At 37.8% G+C, this 20,796-nt stretch overlaps 1 long non-coding RNA gene and 1 other non-coding gene across 2 annotated transcripts in view; one reads left to right on the top strand and one right to left on the bottom strand.

Annotated features, from left to right (window-relative positions):
- LOC148107860 (uncharacterized) overlaps window positions 1–12,093 on the top strand; it is a 292,963-nt gene extending 280,870 nt beyond the window's left edge. The window contains exon 3 of the long non-coding RNA XR_015721512.1: window positions 11,873–12,093. This is a non-coding gene — a long non-coding RNA (uncharacterized LOC148107860). The remainder of the gene's footprint in view (window positions 1–11,872) is intronic.
- Window positions 12,094–20,301: 8,208 nt separating this feature from the next.
- On the bottom strand, window positions 20,302–20,407 carry LOC123799609 (U6 spliceosomal RNA). Its single transcript, XR_006781660.1, has one exon. It is a non-coding gene; the product is annotated as a U6 spliceosomal RNA (small nuclear RNA).
- Between the last annotated feature and the right edge of the window lie 389 nt (window positions 20,408–20,796).

Here is a 20,796-nt window from a genome sequence, read left to right as displayed (position 1 = left end):
TGCCCCCCCCCCCCCCCCCCCCCGCTTCTGGAAAGGAGACCAACAACCTCCAGATGAAGTAACCTTTCAAAGACTGCTCATTCGTACGGTTATCCTTTAACTTTGGTCACTTCTCTCTAATTTTGTACAATATTATCTATTTATGAACCCCAATGGCTCTCTGGGCATCCATTAGTTTGGTATTAGAATGTTAAATCATGGAAATTTCTTGAAATATTCTCCCTCATATTTGAAAATATTTAGTGGCACAAATGGGTGCATTTTAGAGGTGAATTACCATGTGTACATTTGTAGATGACTTTTATGGCATTTTTTTCTATGCTAACTAGACCTGGGTTCATAAAATTATACTTTCTCCTATGGTGGCTGAAGATATTACTAATGCCTCCCACTGATCCAGGAGTTGAATTTCTTTCGTTGCTCTGTGGGCCATCAGGCATCAAGGACTTCGAAGAAAACAGGGATTGAAATTTGGGTTTTATAGGCTGGAAGAAGAGTCAGCACAATACAGCAGACTGGTGTGGGCTGTGATTTGATCTAAGCCTGTGTTTAAACCTGCATTCTAAAATATTGCTACCTTTGTGACTTTGGAAGTCATCTTACCTCTTTGAGTATCTGTTCCTTATCTGTAAATGAGAATAACAATGCAGTACGTATTGTCAACAACTGTTCACATAGCTGTGGGCAGTAAATGGAATCCACAAGGGCTAGTGACTTCAGTCGTCTTTTTACTATCTGGGAACCTGGAGACAGTGAGTTATGTAATAGTAATCTGAACCTGAAGTTGCCGAGAACTATGTGAAAAGCACTACCTAACTGTCCAGGGACTCAGCCAGCTCTGACCCCCGCAGGAAGGGAACCAGGGGTATATATACCTTGACCTTTTTCTCCTTCTTCCTCCTGATGGCAGTTTTCCCCATTGGTTGAGCTCAACTGAAAGCGATAGGACAAGGGGACTCATAGTCCACACAAATTCACAGATAAGGATGGAGAAGGATGACAGTGGATATGTCTGGGCAGATGGAAGCTGTCCCCCACATGGTACTACTTTCTGGGAATCTGTGAGAAATAATGAGAAGGCACGTGCAAAGTATTTTGCACTGGCCTTAATAGGTTAGTTATTATAAAAAGAAATAAAAACATAGTTTCTTTTCTTGCTAAATTTTTCATTAAAAGGGTTTAGCTGTTAGTAAAATGCCGTCTTTCTAGAGATTTGTATTTATCTATTTCCATAATTATCTATTGGAGAGCTTGCTCGGAGCCCCCAAGTATGACCTTCTTGTGGCAACTGTGTGTAATGGTTGTTTATAGAACATGGGGTGTAGAACCCGAGGGACTTGGATTTGAATTTGCAGTTTCATCGCTTCATGTTGATGAGACCTTTCCAAATTGATGAACTTCCTCCAGTCACATTTTTCAGTTGTCAGGGAAGAAGGCAGATCCGCACTCCCTCATGAGTTTGCTGTGAGGTTCCGTGAGTGCATGCTTGTGCCCCGCCACACAGACTCTGGCCCCGTGTGCTCCCTGGACGGTCCGTGTCCTTCCTCATGCGGCTGCCTCGTCCTGCCCACTTCATCGTGATGCAGAGTGTTGGGCAAGAAGATATTTCCCTAATGCCTTCAATGCCGCACACTGCACCTAAACAGTGAAACACCCGCCGTGCTTTATCTACCTTTTATATAATCAACAGTGATGAAGATCTGCAGTGGGAGTTTAGCTGATGATTTTGCTGTGAGGAACTAAGCTGAGGAGAAACTAGTGCAACTCTTTCTTAACAGAAGGGTCTCCTGTGGAGTTAATGGATCGCAGAAACTTGTTAAATCAGTAGACAGATCTCAGAGACCCAAACTACAAAGAGATATTTTATTAGAAGGTGCGTATATGAAGCTTACTGATGGCAGTAAAACTGATTAAATTGTACCTACTTTGTGTGTCTGTGTTGGGGGAAGAGGGAGGGGTTCTGGAAAGATCTCCACTAAAATATGAATGGTACTTGTACCTCAGTGATTACAGTAAGGTATACTTCTTTTCTTTTCTTTCTTCTTCTTCTTTTTTTTTTTTTTTTCTTTATCTGGATATATTCTTTCACCTTGCTTTATTAGCAGGAGGAAAAATAATAAAAACGATTTTACTCTAAATTATGGTTTTACAAGAGAAAAAAATAAATCAGAGGACATACTCAAGAAACAATAGGAGAGATTTAGATTACAGTTGGAGAAATTTATCTCTAATTTTTGAAAAATAATTATTGAGTCTCATGTTCAAAATATGGGATAGCATCATTTTCTGATAAAGTTTTCTTTTTTTTTTGAGAACCTACTATCAGCTGGCTACTAGAGCTAAATTTAAGTAGGCATCTCGACTTGTAGGCAAATATTTATACTATAGCAGCAGTTTTTCCAACTAAGTAGAATGACATGAAAAAGGGCATCGTAATTAAGTTTTCCTGAGTGTGTCAATGGAAAATGGTATTTTTTGGGGAGTCTTGAAGTTCAAGTCTGATTTTAGTGTCAAGAGCACAGTAGTCAGAGGGAAGGCTGCAAGGAATGTGTTGGTTGCATCTGAGTGAATGAAGCACTTAAGATATGTATAGTCTGTAATGAAATTTATAACTCCTGACTTTTAAGACCTGTATAGACAAATGCGTTTTTCAAGGAGAATTTAAATGTAGCCTTTTATGAAAGGAAGACAGGAAATTAACATCTGCTCCGTTGAAAAGAGGACACAGAGACACAGAAAATTATATGATTTTGATAACAATGTTCAGTTGACCTCATCTTAGCTGAATTAAGAATCTCTAGGTGGTCAGGGTGCTTTTCTAACTACGTTTAGCTTCTCTTTCCTGATTTTTCCCTTCACTTCTGATATTCCTTTACCCACTAAGCCTCCAAATTTACAGAGTGCTGATCCCTTCAAGAAATTTCCACGCCATGGGGCGCCTGGGTAGCACAGTCATTAAGTGTCTGCCTTCGGCTCAGGGCGTGATCCCGGCGTTCTGGGATCGAGCCCCACATCAGGCTCCTCCGCTATGAGCCTGCTTCTTCCTCTCCCACTCCCCCTGCTTGTGTTCCCTCTCTCGCTGGCTGTCTCTATCTCTGTCGAATAAATAAATAAAATCTTTAAAAAAAAAAAAAAATTTCCATGCCAGAATAAGGCCAACCTAGCAAAACTCTACCCTTCCCTCTTCTCTGCCCATCCCACATGTCCCCAGGAAGACTCTCTTACCCCACGGATTCCCCGAATTGGAATCAATTTTACCTTTCCCCGGGCTGCATTGAAACAACATCAAACGTCAGATAATGGAAGTTGTCTTCATCACTTCAGGTATTTGTCCACGTATTCTTTGGGGATAAGCCCAGGATGTGAGTTAGCAATGTCTGGGAGGGATGGAGATCTAGCTCACGTGGATGGTGTCCCTGCATGGGTAACAGTAAGAGCTAGCATAATCATCACTACGTGCTAGGCACTGGGCTGACCCATTTTGCATAGAAGGCCTCATTTATTCTTACAAGAACCCTATGAGATAAATGTCATTATTCCCATTTTTTAGATGAGAAAAGTCTCAGCCAAGGTCACATACTAGTAAGTGATGGGACTAGAATTCAAACAGCAACTTGATGAGCTCTTTCACGGTGTGCTATACCTGTTCTTGGCCAGAAAGCTTGTCTCTTGTTACTTCTTGGGTAGTTTACTGATGGTGTATAGTTCAGAAGAAAATAAAGACCATACGGTCATTTCTGTCTTTAATTTTGCATACAGTTTTCCAGAACAAGGTGTCCTAGACAGTATTGGCTACTAAGGGCCAAGTCCATACCTTATCTTCCACAGCTCCAAATCAAGTTTGGTGTTTGATTCAATTGCATTTCTTTAATAATGTGTGATCTTAAGCATCTTCCAGGGGCTTATCTGCTATCAGTATATCTTCCTTGGTGAAACGTCTAGTTCTTGGAGCATCAATGTGTTTTTTTAGGTCTAGAATTGTAATAGTCCGAAACCAGTATGTTTGTAGGGTTCAACACTGAAAGATCTATGATAAACATCATGTCTCTGGCATCTGAAGGTTTTATTTTTCTAATTTTCTCCCAGACCAGGGGACTGGAGCAGCTAAACATGGAATAGACTGATACATCAAGCATAATATTGTTCTGTCAATTTTACCAGCTAAACACTGACCCTGATACATACAGCTAAATGGCCTTTGCTCTTTATTTAGCCAAATGCATTTGTGACTCTTCTGAAGGTATTTTTCTTAGTGAGAGCCCCTGTGAGGGATATGAATGCTAAGCAATTCATCATTACCATTTAACAAATGATGACATCATTTAGGGAATTACCAAAAAAAAAAAAAAAAGATATATTTTGGATTAAAAAAAATAAAGGCATAATCAGAAGACTAGAAACAGTGGAAAGATGCTAACACACTCATTTGTACAAATGCAAATTTATTCTCATTAGGACAATCACTAGGTAATTGTTTAAAAGTTGAAATTGCTCAAGATCTGTAAAACAGAATGAAGTAAGAGCTTGGATGGCACCACACAATCTTCAATTTGAGGAATCAATTTTTAGTCATAAACTCAAGCAGGTTTTGGAGCCCACGAATTAGTCTCACAGAAGTTCCCGTCCACAGAAGAGAAGATCGTCCCCACAAACCAACTTGCTATGTGGCCTTGGGCTAGTCCTGTAGTTGATTGCCATATAATGCCTAGATATTTTTGTTTGTTTGTTTGTTTGTTTGTTTGTTTGTTTTCCCCTGAAGGGAGCACTCTTTCCAATGTAACACTAGGGGGGTGGGGGGAGTCTGTTTGCAAGACTGGTTTGTCCACTTTGAAAGAACGAATTTTTGAAGGTGGTAGGTGTATTCCAGGATTTAACACATAGCACACCTGTTCCAGATCAGGTCCTGATTCAATATTTAAGTGAATGAACTGAGGAAATACAATGATCAAGTTTCTTAATCATATCCTTCCTTTGCTCTTGTAAACAATGCGAAGACTCAGATTGGTGGAATTACTGGGTTCATTGCTTTTCTTTTTAGCAGCAGACACCTTGTTAAAAAGGAATTCTAGATTCAGTCAAGGAAATGTTCACCGGTGTTTAGAAAAAATGTTGCCTGCAGTGAGAAGGGAATGAGTCTGTGTCATCCACAAGCAGTCTGGTCAATTAAGCACCTGACGCTAGGGTGGACTGATGGAGCTCTTAACCTTGAGAGCTGATAAGGAAATATTACATTTGGTGGTTAAGTTAATACAGAGGAAAGTTAAATGACCCAGGCTAAGACTAACAATGAGCATATTCTTCCTTCATTCATTTAATGAATGTTTAATACAAGGCCACTATTTGCTGGATGCTGTGGCTGTATAAAAAATACAAAGTAAAGTATCTGATCTTTAAAAAAAGATCATATCGTATTAAGCAGGACAGAATCACAAGTTGTTAATTATAATAAGCTATAATTTCATAATGTTGGTGTTTCCAGAGTCTTGTGATATACAGGGAAGGAAACTGTTTGCTTGTGAAGGATACAGTTTTGAAGAACACTCTCAAAAGATGTGTTATTTGACTGTGGCCTTTGAAGGATGAGCAAAAATTTTTCCAGTAAAAGAAATAGAAGACTTGATTCAGGATTAAACCTTCTGATGTTTTTCAATCACTTAAATTTTCTAAATTCTATTATTTTTAGTGAAACAGATGACATTGAAATGTTCAGTAAACACCAACTCTTTGCCAAGGACTGTGCTAGGTAAAGGGCTTGCAGCGATTCAAGTACTATCCCTGTGTTTATAATCAAATGGATAGTCCAGAAAGGGAGGCAGTGATGGATAGGAAGAATTACCATAGAATAGGGTCAACAAATTTTTGTGTGTATGCAGAGTTCAATAGTAAATACAGTTTTTGGAGGGACCATTTGACTCTGTCACTGTAGCATGAAAGAAGTTGTAGACAATATGTAATGAATGGATGTGCCTGTTTTCCAATAAAACATCATGTATAAAAATGAACAGCAGGCAAGATTTGGACCATAGACTGTAGTTTGCCAGTCCTTGAAATAGAGTAGAATAATTTCATAATAGAGGCAAGAAGGAAGGAAATTCAATTACTAATTATGAGCATTTAAAAAAAAAACATATACCCGATAGGTAAGAAGAACTGATCAGCTCTGTCAATCTAAATAAAGAGGTAACCTGAGGCAAGCGCAAATGATTAGAAATTGAGTTTATTTGGGAATAGCAAAAGAATTACATACAGTTCAGGAAATGCATGCTGTATAGCAAGCTTCAGGCAAGTCCTTTGGGGATTTGGGTGGACTATATTTATGGACAAGGAGTGCACAAGAAGTTGAGCCAGAGTCCAGGCAGTAAGTTCATTGGCTTGAGGATGCGGGGAGATTCTTGGTAGATGTTCATTGGTCAGGAGATTGACTAGCCTCTGTCTTCTATAATTCAGACATTTAATAGAAATCAGTGTCTCACTTCTTAAGTTCTGTTTTTCTGGGGCACATGCAGGAGATTCTCCATGTCATTACCTGTGCTTCCATTTTAGATTGCAATCCTTTCACAGCTTCACTAATAAATTCAAATGAACACAACCTTGTGGTATTAGTTTTCACCCTTCAGATGAGCCAAAGATTTAAAAGTGTGTCAATGCCAGAAATTGGCAAAAGTGTCTAAATTTGTGCAATTCTTCTTAAGAACCATCTGGCAAAAGGTAAATAAAACTTTAACATGCAAAGAGCTCTTGCTTTGATTGTACACTTTGCTCAATACATTACTCTCCCCCCCCCCTTTAGGCCTCATAATCATTATGTGGGGCATGTTATTACCACTATTGCACCAAAGAGGAAATTGAAATTCCAACTCACTAAGTTGCTCACTTGGTAAGCATCAGAGACAGGATTTGAACCTCAGCAATCTGCCTCTAGTCTTAGCCTTTGACATGCTGTATCATACTAGCCCCCTGCTAGCAAAATGTAATGTGTGCATTCTTTAGATTGCAGTCACTCTACAGCCAGAAATTTATTCAGAGAAAATATGACAAGTGCATGTGATTTAAGTGCAAAGGACGCGACACTCTTTAAACATCCAGCGAGGAGGAATTGCATAATGAAAGAATAATTCATCCACACAATTAAATATAGGATAGCTTTGAAAAGGGTGAAATAGAGCTATTGTTATAGACATGAAAAGATGACTATGCTACAGGTTGAATAACAAAGCAGGCTCTGCATTAGTTTGTGTTGATGACCTCCTATATATATATAACTAATGTATAGTATATTAATGGGTGGATACGCTGGAAAGGCTTGAGAGATATGCAACAAATTCATGCCGCTGCTTCTGCAGTGGGTGTGGGGTACATATGTGACTCTATACGGGTCTGGATACATGTAAGCAAATATATGTGATTTTTTTTTTTAACCAGTTTAGGATAGTTCTGTTTAAGGGGAAAAATTAGGAATAAACTCTTTGTTTCCTATTGTGTGTTATTTCCTTGGACTCTGAACTGGTGTCTGGAGTTTTGTCCTTTGTCGAATCACATTTCAATGCCCATTTGCTGCTTTGGGGCTACCTTGGAAAGCAATCACTGTGTACCCTTGCTTACAGCCATTCTATTCCCAGCTGAAAGCTAACACAGAGCAGTCTGAACAGTACGCTCCATCTTGAGCAGCTCTGGTTTATGGTTTCATTCACTTTTGTTCAACATCACTTCCATCTTCCCTTATGCCTCTGTGGGATATAGGTGAGGTGATAGAGTTGAAATGTCCCTGGGTGTCCTCTGGTTTAAAAATAGTGATGATTGCAAGTGACATTGAGCAAGTGGCATCCTTTGGCTTTTCTGGTTCTTGCAAACTCTAGAAAGTATGCTTATTGAACTCAAAAAAAATGGTGCAAACAAGTTAGTAATTCATTTGGCAACGCTGGAAGTGATGGCTAGAAGCTAACTTTTACGAGGATATGACAGAATAACCTGAAAAGGACACATTACGTAGGAGGTACACAGGCCAGTCTTGCCTCTCAACTAGTGTTCTTAACCTTGGCAACACATTTGTAACAACTAGAAATCTTGTAACGAATTTCGATGGTTTCATACCCAGAGAGTTTGATTTCATTAGTCTGGGGAAGGCTCCAGACTAACGATGTTATGGCTCAAACACTTCCTGGGTAATCGTGGTGTGTACTTGAGATTGAGAAACACCATTCAAACTCCTTTATTTTGGGGATTACCTTTTGGGTGAGATATTTTAGAGAACAAATCTCCCAACTTCCTGATGGGTTTCTCTCTCATCTTCAGCAGTAGAAACATCACTGGAGGTGCCTCTGGTATCAGCCTCTGGAACCACCTCACTTTTGCTTGGGTTCGATAAATCATTGAAACAACTTTGATTATGAGTTGATGTTAGCAGCCCTTCTTTTTAATTTTTTAAATTTATTTACATATTTATCAGACCATGCTTTATTCCCAAAAGAATTGAAGGTCACACAAATACTTGTATTAGTACAAAGTAGATGGCATTCCTGATCCTTTCATTGAAGTTCTTACTTATTAGTTCTGAAGAATTCATCATTTAAAAAGGATGCCTTCCTATTGCTCAAATACTACATGCATTCTCTTATTTTTCGAATTTTGCTTCAATTTTATCACATCCGTCAAGGTTCAGAATCAGAGTCATTTAAACCTGTCATATTTCACACTGGCTTCAGAGATATTATGGTGGTATTTTTAATGAAACAACCACCTTCCTTCTTTATATCAGACTTTTCCCTCTGTCTCCCCTCTCCTGCAACCAAAATAAAAGGGCTAAGGTGGGGATTAGAAAGGAATAGGTCTTATTTTTTTTGAAATGTAAAGATTTAAATTATCTTTATAAAAAAGATCTATTATATTATTCTACCAATAATCAGAACATATTTCTTGGCTTCTGAAATAAATGACACAAACTCTGCTTTTCTGCACTATAAATGGGGAAATGCTTGTTTTTGTTAAACTATATTTGTATAAGTCATTACCATAGTAGCTTAGCACTTTGACAAGCACATGATTTTAACACAAAACAACTCCAACTCTGCAAGTTCAATTTTAATGTCTTTTATATCAAAACAGAGCACTTTGATTGATTTTCCTTTGCGAGCCATTTTTTTGTTATCAGAGGTAATCTAGAGTTTATCAGGAATGCCCACTCAATCTCTCTGCAGTTAGTCTTTATGATTATGCACAAAGCTCAACAGCACATTGGAATCTCATTCCAAAGAGTAGAAGTTCTCTGTCTCATTCTAACAGAGATGCAGTCAGCAAGTTCCTAAGAGCATTGCGTCTCTAGTAACCTCCAGACTATTGGATCCTAAAGAATAGCTCCCAGACCAGCAGTATCAGTATCACCTGGAAACTCATTAGAAAAACACATTCTTGAGCCCCACCCTAAACCTACTAAATCAAAAACTCTGAGAGTGGGTCCCAGCACCTTAGGTTTTAACAAGCCGTCCAAGTGATTCCACTACACTGTGAAGTGTGAGTGCTGCTCTTCTCTAGACTACAAGCTTCCTGAAGGCAGGGGTCATGCCTGACGCATCTCTCCCGTATCCCCAGTGTCTAGGATAAAGAAGGAATTTATGAGTAAATGGAAGAACCTACGTGCCATAGCAGGAGTTACAAAACTATTAACTAACAGCAGGCACATGCTTGCCAATACCTGTAAGATTTGTGATGGCAAGAAATCAGGATGAGCCTATTTGGAGCTTTCATGAATGTTAGTTCTCCAGGTCAACCAAAGAATGGTGTCAAGTCTACGATTTGTTATCAAATGCTTTTATCTTTTGTACATCTTGCCTTGATTGGTGTCATTTTCAGGAATGATTTGTATCGATATTAATAAGTAGACTAATCCTTAACAACTAGTATTTGACTTGATATTGTACTTAAATCATGGCCAGTGCGTTAATTCTGTAATAACATATCTGATTAGGTAGATATGGATTAAAATTATTGTCATTTAGCTGATTGATTGAAGCCTTAGGGTAATACTTTTCAAACACTCTCTTCTTTTTTTAAGTGGTTGGATCCTTTTCTTTAAGTGAAACTTTACTCAGAGGCTTTCTATACCAGATGGTTGAAATAGCGGCTCTGTTCAGAGCACAGTGAGGTATCGCTAGCAGCCTCCCTTGTTGGCTGTATTGGAGACTTTATGTGGTCTTGGCTTGGAGTCTGGGGTCATTCAAGATGAAAGAAGCACACTTTAAAATGCCTTGTACTAGGAAAACACTTTCTGACCTGTGCAGTTTCAGTCGACATTTATGCAATGCTTTATACTTTGCAAAGCGCTTTTGCTTTGGAAATCACTTTTAACTGCTGTTGATAACCAATGATTCATGTCAATTGTGACCCTACTAGGCCTACTTTTAGAAATCTGGATATCATAGATAGTATTCTTGAGAACTTCTGACCCTTCATGTCCAAATGGTAAAAATATGTTGTTGTTGTTGTTGTTTCCCCCTGGATTTTTCTATTCCCCAATAACTAATGGAAGACTGTCGTGTTTGGACATTTTGCTGTGTTTTTAATTCCTTAGCAATTTCTTTTGTGTCAGATGAAATGCAAACCCTGACTTAGGTAAGGAGAGACTTTAGGGAGAGGGGGATCATAACAAAGGGGAGAATACTCAGACCAGGAGCTCTGCAAGCATCTCAAAGTTAAGCAGAAAGATGATTTCCTTTTACAGGAAGGAGTGAATGAGGCTATAAAGACCTAGGTGTGGGAAATATGATGAATGAGGTGAACAGCTGGAGATAGCCTGATCAGACAGGAAATCAGGGAATGTTTTCTCCTGAAGTGGGCACATTCTTGGGAGTGGTTGTTAAAGAAAGTGTGTGTGGTGGCTCAGCCTGAGGGTGGACCAATGTTCAGGGACCTGAGGGAAGGAGAAAATCTTAACCAAAGTTTGGTTAACAAACATTTTGTTCCATTTGATCAGTGTTGACAAAACAGTTCAGCTCATCATTTATGAGGCAAAAAAAAAAAAAAAAAATTGGGGAGTGTGACTTTGTGATAGGTAAACATGGTGGCATCCTTGAATCTTACCTAAGTCTTGTGGGGAAGGCTGCTTCCATATGGTAAGGAGTTTCCTGAACACAAAAAGGGTAGAAGGTGAGATTTCTTAACCATCACTGCTTTCCAGGATCATAGGGCTTGGATGAAATTTAACACTGCTATCCGTTTTATATCTTAATTACTCCTTATTAAGTGAAATAAGTTTTTTTTGTTTCCATTTTATAGATAAAGAAGCTTAAACTACGCTTGACATCACAATGCAAACATTCAGATCTAGACTCTCAATGTTCTATCTCAAATAGGGCTGGTTTCACTCCACTATAATGTAATGGAAAACACTGAGATCCGGGGAGATGGCTAAAGGGCCATCATATAAACCCGGAGCTTGGAACAGCATAAAGTCAGAAAGCACTTTCCTCAAACCAGGTCTTTGGAATTATGCTTCCTTCAGTCCCAATGCCCCAACCAACCCCAGCATACACAGGCTTCAATATAGCCAAAGGGGAGGCTGCTGGCCATATCCCTACCAGCTCCAAGCAAAGCTGCTTTGCTTTAACTACTTGGCATATAGAGTTTCTGACTAAAACTTCATTTAAAGAAAGGGATCCAACTGCTCAAAATCTTTTTGTGAAGTATTAACCTAAAGCTTCCCTCTGACCCAGAACACTTCCTGGATTAACTTGAGGATTCTGCTGGCTCGAGTCCTAGATTCTAGAAGTTTAATGGACTTTCCGGTGCTTGGATAACCTATTGATCAAAACTCCATTTTCTAGGTCTACTTTCATTTATTCCTAAACTTACACTTTCTTACTTGCCTATATTTCTACAGCCTCCTCATTATCATGGCTATATGTGGATCTCCATCTTTCCATGCTGCTCATGGCCAATTATACCCTATAGACATCTCCTACCTGGATCAGAAGGTTCTAGAGTACTATGTCCTGGAGAACAAATGTCACCTTGTGATTACAGATACGAGCAAGTGTATTATGTAAAGAAAGGCACAGCTTCATTGATAAAATTTACATTGCATGAAAGTACCTTGCTATAAATTAGTTCTACCTCCGTAACCATTGCTCTCTCTGGTATTATTCTTAACTTAAAGATAGAGTTGAATTCAGTAATAAAATCTTGTTCATTTATAATTATTTTCTGCTTATTTTTAAAAAATAGTTTTTTAAGTGCTCAACCAAATAAGAAAGTAGCATATTGTATATGGCTTTTAACCATGTCTGCTTCTTCAGAAGATAAATGCAGCTGTTACATACTCCTTTCTTAAAACAAAATAAACAAACCAGTCCCAAATAGCTTCTGAACATAATCAGACATAGAAGGATCCGTTTACATCTAACATGGCTTTTAGAAGGAAGCAAACTGTTCTCAAGATTTAGAAGCTCTCTCTAAAAATGTTCTTTGTTTTGTTTTAAAAGGAAGTTTAATTACAAAGAAAAGCTCTAGTCCTCCCTTGGGGAATAGTATTTTTATAATGATAATAGTCTTTTCTTGTAGTAATTCTTTTATAGATAAAGAACGCTTGTATTTGAAGCCCATTGGAACTTATTGAAATGCATATGTCCCCAGTGGGTTTTGAGAATATCTATTTAGGGAGGAAGATTGATACAATCATGAGAGCTGACATCTGGTACAATTGGATATTTACAGTTTAGGCTCCACGGAGGTCTTTTTTAAATGACTTTTAGAGATTGCCTTATACATATTTTGTTTACAGGAATATGAATCTCAGATATCATTTTCATGTCCCGTTTAACCAAATCTCTTTTTCAATATTCAAATCAGATGATGCAGGGTTTCCTATTCCTTTATAATGTAAGTCCACCACGTTATCCAAGGGTCCTTACCCAAGCAGTGTTAATGGGGTTCCTGAATCTGCCCTCACCTGTCACCTGCTGGTCCCCTAGGCAGGAGGCCCGGAGACTACACTGATTCTTACCTGCAATGACTGTACCTCTGGCCACTCACAATCTGCTCCTCCCTGTGCTGTCCCACCACCATTAGTGCCTGTGCCAATTGCAGCTTACCCGATCCAACCCCCTCAAGGCCTAGAAACTTCCTCGACCCTCTGAAGGCATACCTCTGTTCAAAACGACTGCGAAGGCCTGGAGAGGTCAGGGTAGGGTAGTGTCCAGTATACAGATCTGATTGCTCCCACTACAGGCTTGTAGTCATTCCCTTGGGTTCTTGGGAATTATGCCATGTCTAACACTAGAAACCATTTGTGGAGTTCAACTCACAAAATTTGAAATAAGTAAGTCATGAAGGAAGGAAGCAATAGAAGCCCTTCCTAGTGCTCTAGTGTAAGAGCTTTATTTTGGTTAACAATTGCGCTTCATACAACCATCTTCCAGGTGGTATGCCTAGGGCAAAGGAGGGAGAAGGAAAACTGGTATCTGCAGTAGCCTTTCTAGCGTCCCACCTGGGTTCAAAAACCAGAGGCGGCTCCTCGCACTGCTAATAACAGTTTTGCCATAATTTTGCTCCAGATTGATGGACAGACTGTCTTTAAAGTTCCTTCTTGAGACATTAAAAAAAAAAAAAAATTACCAGAATATGTTTCTCACTTTGGGAGAAATGTTTGAAGGCTGACAAAAATGACAAAATCATTGGTAGATACATTGTTTGTTTTATTTATCTTGTTTCTTCCACATTTCCATGAGTCAACTTTTATCTGAACAGCTCTAATTATATATTTTCGTTGTAGTTAATTTAAATCTCAAAATGCCCACCCACTAGCACCCTCCCTTTCATGTTTAACAATGGGGAATATACTGTTTTCAGCTATTCTAGGACTCAAGTATAAGTCATGGTCTCCTTAGGGTTTTTTTTTTTTTTTTTGGAGATGAAAATGCTTTAAAAGCATATGAGTGATCAGGGAGAAAACAGTGTTTGTGCCATGGCTGTTGTTAAAAATGATGGCCATATAATGTAAAATATGACCATTTCCCCAAAATGCATAGTATTATGTGTGATATTGGTCTTAAGTACATGGCTATTCACCTCACCCAACCTGGGTATAAAAGTTTTTGGAAGAAAGAATTCAATTTGTGATGGTCCCTTTAAAAAGCTCTTTAAGACTGTCAATTAAAGCCAGATATTTTATTCCCATTATGACACAAAATGAATCCAGCCAATGGCATGCTCAAAGGTAGAGCTTTGGCTTGTGGAAGAGGGGGCTGGTGTTGAAGTAATAACAATTCCTGGTAGGTAATGTGTAAATACAAATTCTTAGATCCAAGAACTAAGCTGAGTCAATAGTTGGGTTGTGGGGAAGAAGGAAATATACAAAATCAGGAACCAGAAAGGCAACATGGGTCCAAAAAAGAAATGGGCTGATGTGGGAAGAATTAAATCCAAAACCAGAAGCCAGGATAGAAAAAGTCTCCAACAAACTATGAGAGAGTATGGACTCCGGGAAACAATCTAAGGGTTTCAGAGGGGAGGGGGATGGGAGGATGTGGTAGCCTGGTGATGGGTATTAAGGAGGACATGTGCTGTAATGAGCGCTGGTTGTTATACGCAAACAATGAAGCATGGAACACTACATCAAAAACTAAGGGTGTACTGTGTGGTGACTAGCATAACATTAAAAAAAAAAAAAAAAGTCTCCAAGTCTGGGTAATGACGGTTGTTCTTCAAATTAGTACCTTTTCATTTCAGACTTCAAATTTGAGTAACTCTTATCAGACAACATTGGAACACAGGGCTGAAACATGCCCTACTTTACATTTTTCAAACGTGCCCCCCTTTCCTGAGGATACAGTCTAGATTCTTAACATATTACTTAACAACATACACATTAGAACTTATATACTCCTTGCCCCTCTAACTGCATTTCTGGCATTCCCACCCTTTTTACTTAGCTGTACAATCTAGACTGAGTTGCTGTCCTGAAATGTAACATGAGTTTTACCTCTGGCCCTTTGCACATGTTGTTTTGAGTGTGTATGTGTCTTTTTTTCTTTTTCCTTGTCCTCTTCTTCCTTTTTTTTTTTTTTTTTTTTTTTGGTGCCTAGAACACCCCTACACACCCCTATGGCCCCCACCTAGAAGTGTATTTCTAGTGCTTGGTACAGAGGCCAACAAATCGTCTTATTTCTTTATCTGTTAAATGCAGTTAGTTTCACTCATTAGAATGTAACTTGGTAAAAGCAGAGGAAGACTCTGTTATTCTTCACTATATATCTACTCCCTAGAATACTAGCCGGTATGTAAGCAGGCACTTTGTGAGTATTTGCTGAATAAGTGAATGAACGGGCTAATGGATAGATTAATGGATGGATAAATGGATGGGTGGATGAATGGATGGTGTATGCAACAAATGGTTATTCTTTAGATGTAAAATGAAAGCTTTAAACTGCCCTGGGTGCAAAGGGCCGCACTCATGGAGTCAGATCTAGTGTTCTTGGTTATCTGGTTGATTTTGTAGCCAAAATGTTTCTTGATTATTTTATATAAAAATGATTCTGTCTCTGGAGCTTGAGGAGACACTAAATGTTTCTGAGTAATTAGGGCTCATTGCATAGCAGGATAACCATTCAGAGAACAGTAGAAGGAAGACCTATATGCTAGTATTTTTATTGAGCGTCTATTATGTGTCAGACACTGCTTTCAGGGTTAATAAATATTCTTATCTCCTTGTCATCATGAAGCATATATAATAAGGAATAACATTTTCATTTCATATATAACACTTACATATGTGTGATCTGTATGGGTCAATAATGTAGTATCACTGGGATTGAAGTCATATCCCAGAAAGTTCAACTGATGTAAAAATATTTCAAGTCTTTGACTTGTATATTTCAGACTCACTAAAGGAACAGTTAATTGACAACTGTACATGTTAATATTGCTTCCTTTTTTTTTTTTTTTTTTTTTACCACATACCTTGGATACTCCCAAAGCCTCAGTCTTTCTCTTCTCTCCAGTCTTGCTGCTAAATTTCATTTTCTTTCTCTAGCACTTCTGTTTCTTACTGTTTTGCCCTTTCTCCACTTTTTTTTTTATCACAAAGGCCCCAAAGAAACTGCTAGTCTACGCAGAAAAGGGACATAGGCAAGCGTTTGCAAAAGTAGAGTTTTTTAGCAGGTTGAAAGAAGGAAAAGCTATTTTCTTTCCTGTCACACTGGGATAAAGCAGCTACAATGCTTACAGTCACTGGTCCATGTTAATAAGCCATGAAGTAGGATTAGAATCAGGAGTGTATCTGTGTGTGTGTGTGCATGCGTGTGCACGTGAGATGGCAAAAGTATATACATTTCAGTGAGTCATTGATTTATTGATTTTCAGGGTGAGATCATTTTATCTCCATCTCACTAGCTTTCAAATAACAAGACATGCATTACTGAAAGCAATGGATTTGGGGGTTCATGGTACTTTGTTGATTTTGTTGTTATTGTTTGAGTGGAGGATCTTTCTTTTTACCCAGCTGTTAGGGGTTGAATTTTAGTCCCCCAAAAAGATCAGTTGAAGTACTAACCCCACTTCGTCAGAAGTGACCTTATTTTGGAATGGATTATTTTTGATGTAATTAGTTAAGATGAGGTCATACTGGAGAAGGAGGGGGTGCCTACTCCAACGACTGGTGATCTTGTCAGGGTTGGTAAGAAAGGCTCCTCTCCTTGAAGCATCAGAACATAGCCCTTTTAACACTTTGGCTTTGAACTTCTAGCCTCCAGAATTATGAGATAGAAGGTTTGTGCTGTTTTAAACCAGTCAGTTTGTGGTCCTTTGTTACAGCAGCCCTAAAAAACCAATATACCAGTTTTTAAGACAAATCACTTTGGGACATTACTGACAGTCCAAGGAGGAGATCTAAGGATCATCACTAAGCTGAAGACATTCAAGAGGACTCCTGAGTATTTCTCAAAACATCAAGGAAAGTTTAGCTACGTTGAAATTGGTCCTTCATCTGCATCCTGTCTCCCTAGATGTTCTCTAAGGTGTTCAGAGAGTACTGCGTCTGCGGTGGTTAGCTGTCAACCGTGGAAGGGTAGTGTTGCAGTGGATGAGGGAGTCCAGAGGGGAAGCTACCTTAGTCAAAGGTCATTGAGACGGCCTTCATCTCTTCACGTTCTTTGTCCCAGGTCACATTTAAGAGATGAAAAGGCATGGTCTTTTGCTCTTATGTGTGTTTAGTTTTCTTTCTTATCTCCCAGAGACTCTGTGAGATTAAATAGCAGATACGTAAAAAATTATTTTAGGCCCTCTCACCCACCTAAAGGGAAAAGATAGTATTGTTATCTTCTGAGGAGATACATTAAAAACTGTGATCTTAATCACGTATGTAGCTTTTCTCTTGTTGATCTAATCTTTGGATTAGAAGTTGAAAGTCAGCACCTTTTACTTTGAAAATAAATCATTGGCATTCTAGTTTGTATTTGTGGAGCTAACAATAGTGCTGTGATTAGCACTTTGCTTCTACCCACACTCTCCTTTTTGTATTTGCTGATAGCTATTAATAGAATAATTACTTAATAAAAGGGAATAAATTCAAGTTATGAAAATTGAGCAACTTTCTTTAAAAATATTAAGACACATGTGATCATAAAATTAAAGCATACTCTTAGTGTGAAAATTGAATAAAATAAACAATGACGGAAACAAACCACCCACAGTTTCTCTACATGTTTGTGTTTTAATTTCCACTATTTTTCCACTAAAGTTTAATAGTTGTGCTTAAACTATGTTTTTAATTTTCTGTCTTTTTTTTTTCACTTGTCATTATAAGACATTTTCCCCTTATTATACAAAATACTCCTTGCAAACAATATCTTAAATGAATGTATAATATTCCTTCATTAGGATATATCAGTTTATGTAAATTTTGATGTTTCACCAAATTCCTTTTAATGAAAAATTAAAAATTAAAAAAAAAAACAACCACCTTAGAAATCACCCATTTCAAATATACTCAACTGCAAATTAACATATTTGATGAGTGAACAAAACTATGTCTACTTGTTGGGAATATTTTGTATAAGCCCTCCCATTATTCCTTCTTTCTCTAAGCCCCAGAAGCCAGTGAGCTGGCCTGGAGATATGATGATGGCATACTCATTTTGCCTTCTTCATACCAGATTCCTTGGAGCATACCAAGGAACTGCCTTCCAAGCACTTAAGTTATAAAATATGCAAGGTCATAACTATAATTCTAAGAAGAAAAAATATCCTACAAAATTCACATAGACAAATTTTACTGTAGTTTAAACGGGAAATATTTCAGGTAGGGGCATCCAGGAACTGAACATGGAGAAAGTGGAATTTGAGTTGGAACTTGAGATTAATATGCTTAAAATACCTGTAAATTTGAGTGGGCTGGCTGGGAGAGAGGATTGTGAGAGGCAAAGGTCAGGACTATGATTTTTAATGGAGAATAGCAAGTACAGCATATCTCCTTCAACCAGCTTCAAGTTGCTGAATTACCAATGTCTTCCCTCATTTCTGTAAGGGATTATTCTGATGCTCATGGCGTATTGAACTCTTGGACTGCTAAGCAAGTCTGCAACACATTTGTGCATTTCTGCTTCTACAAATTGTGTTCTTAACAGGAGTCACTTGCTTTTGTTCCTAAAACTACTCCTGCCAATGGTTCTCGTTATTGTAAATATATAGTAATTTAAAAGCGTGTCAGCCAAAGAAATAAAAGCACAAAAAAGAAAGGTGATTATTTTTTCTGTGAATGCTAATAAGTCAATGCACTGAAAAGACACAACACAGATGAATCACTTGAAAATGACAACAGAACTTGCGGTCGGAAAAGTCAAATATAAGAGTTTGGAGGAACATTTTAAAATATAAAAGGATTGTGCATTCAATAGGTATCTCTAAGAACTTACTCCTTTCTAAGGAAACTAAATCTGTAAAAAGTGTGTGATTTATGCAGTTGATGAATCCATACTAGAGAGGTAGAGAGAAAGAGAGGAGGCTGGAGTGAGAGAGAAAGAAGGAATAAAGAAAGAAGGAAGGAAAGAAGGGGAAAAGCCTAGGCTTTGCATGAAATGATCGACAAATGAACGTTTATTTATGCATTTTTTTCTTGGATCAAAATGTTTAAAAATTGTATATTGTAATTAACCTACTTTTTAATTAATTGCCCAAAGATGAACACTAAATACATACTGAGTAAAAGAAATGATTGGATCATGTAAAGATATGAATTCCAGACTAAGAAGTTTGAACTTTATTTGGGGGATATTTGGAAGATATTGACTGATCTGGGGCAAAGTAGTGGCATGTCAAAGGAGTGTCCTCCTACATGAAGAACCATCTGGCCATCTTGCTCTAGATGAATTGGAACTGTCAAGAGATTAGAGGTGGGGAGAATAGTAAAGAGTTTGATAAAGTTGGGCAAGTAAATCATAACTATGACCTGAATTTCTGGTAGTGAGAATAAGAACAAGAATTGATAGTTTCGGGTAGAACACAGGACTTGGCAATTGCTTAAATGTAGCATCAGTGAGATGATTCCAAGATTTTAGGTTTGAAAACTGGATAGATGAAAGTGACACTGAAAACCATAGGAAGCAAAGAAGTAGAGACCAGTATTGAGGCATTAAAAGTTGAGCTTCATTTAGATCTGTTAGTGGAGAGCTTGAGCTACATGCCCCATTCCCTCCCTCCAATCAAGGGCATCTATCTCCTATGGATAGCAGACGAGAGAGACAGAATCCAGAGCTTGATAAGTGGGACTCATTGAAGCTATCAGACAAAGATATAGTCGAAACAGTTTGAGCCTAGTGATCCCATCCTCACAGAAGTAAAGGCAGTTGAGAGGTTAAGTAGGAACAACTAGTTAATTATTACACAGAGAGGGAAAGGTCTATGATCTAAGACAACTAAGATATTATCAGTGACCTTAAAGAATTGGTTTAGTATAATGGTATGGTCCTTAAGGAGCTAAGGAAAGAGTCTGTGGGAAGGTCATGAAATTTAAGAATAAAATAAAAGTAGTTATTTGAAAAAGATAATTTTTTTAAAAGGAGGAGTCGTCTTAGGAAAATATTACAGTGAAGAAAATAAACCTGCAATTGAAGAACTTACTTGAGTTTTGTCTTGAGAAAAGTATTTCATCAATTACAATAAAACTCTTTTATGCACTAACTCTGACATTGAGATAGGTTTGTTTAATGTCGTATGAATAAAGGTAGTCCATTGGAAGAGCATCTTTGCTAAAATAATGTAGAGAATTTGAGCGAGGCTTAAATATAAATACCCAAATATGAATACTTAGGACAAAATTATAATTTTGTATACTTCACCAGGTTTGGGGAAGCAATGAGTTAGAACAATGCTAATCTTCTCTGTATCATTCCAGTCTTAGTACATGTGCTGCTGAAGAAAGCACTAGAGCAATGTTTTTCAAATTGCTGAACATGTACTAAATGGTTGGTACTCAAAACAAATAAATTTAATTTTAAATAATGCTTAAATAATAGTGGGGTACATAATTACAAAGAAATCCAATTTTCAGTTCTAGATCATTTCATCTAAATATGTCAAGGAGAAGGTCCCAATTTGATGTTAATAGGTCCTCCACTTGCTAATCTCTTATTATATTAAAAGAAAATGGGGCCACTATCTCAGAGCATTTGTGAGTCAATGATACATAGCAAAAATTTAATAATTTGCTTTAATTAAATTAATTTCATAATTATCTTTTATGTATAGCAAATTATATTAATTGTCCAATTATTGTAAGATACAAAGTCTTACTTAAAATAAGTTTAAATAAAA

Source organism: Ursus americanus, chromosome 24, assembly GCF_024610735.1.
Source record: "Ursus americanus isolate L20-20 chromosome 24, mUrsAme1.1.p, whole genome shotgun sequence".
NCBI classification, from domain to species: Eukaryota; Metazoa; Chordata; class Mammalia; order Carnivora; family Ursidae; genus Ursus; species Ursus americanus.
Note: the sequence above shows the minus strand (reverse complement) of the source record. Positions and strands in the feature narration are given on the sequence as shown.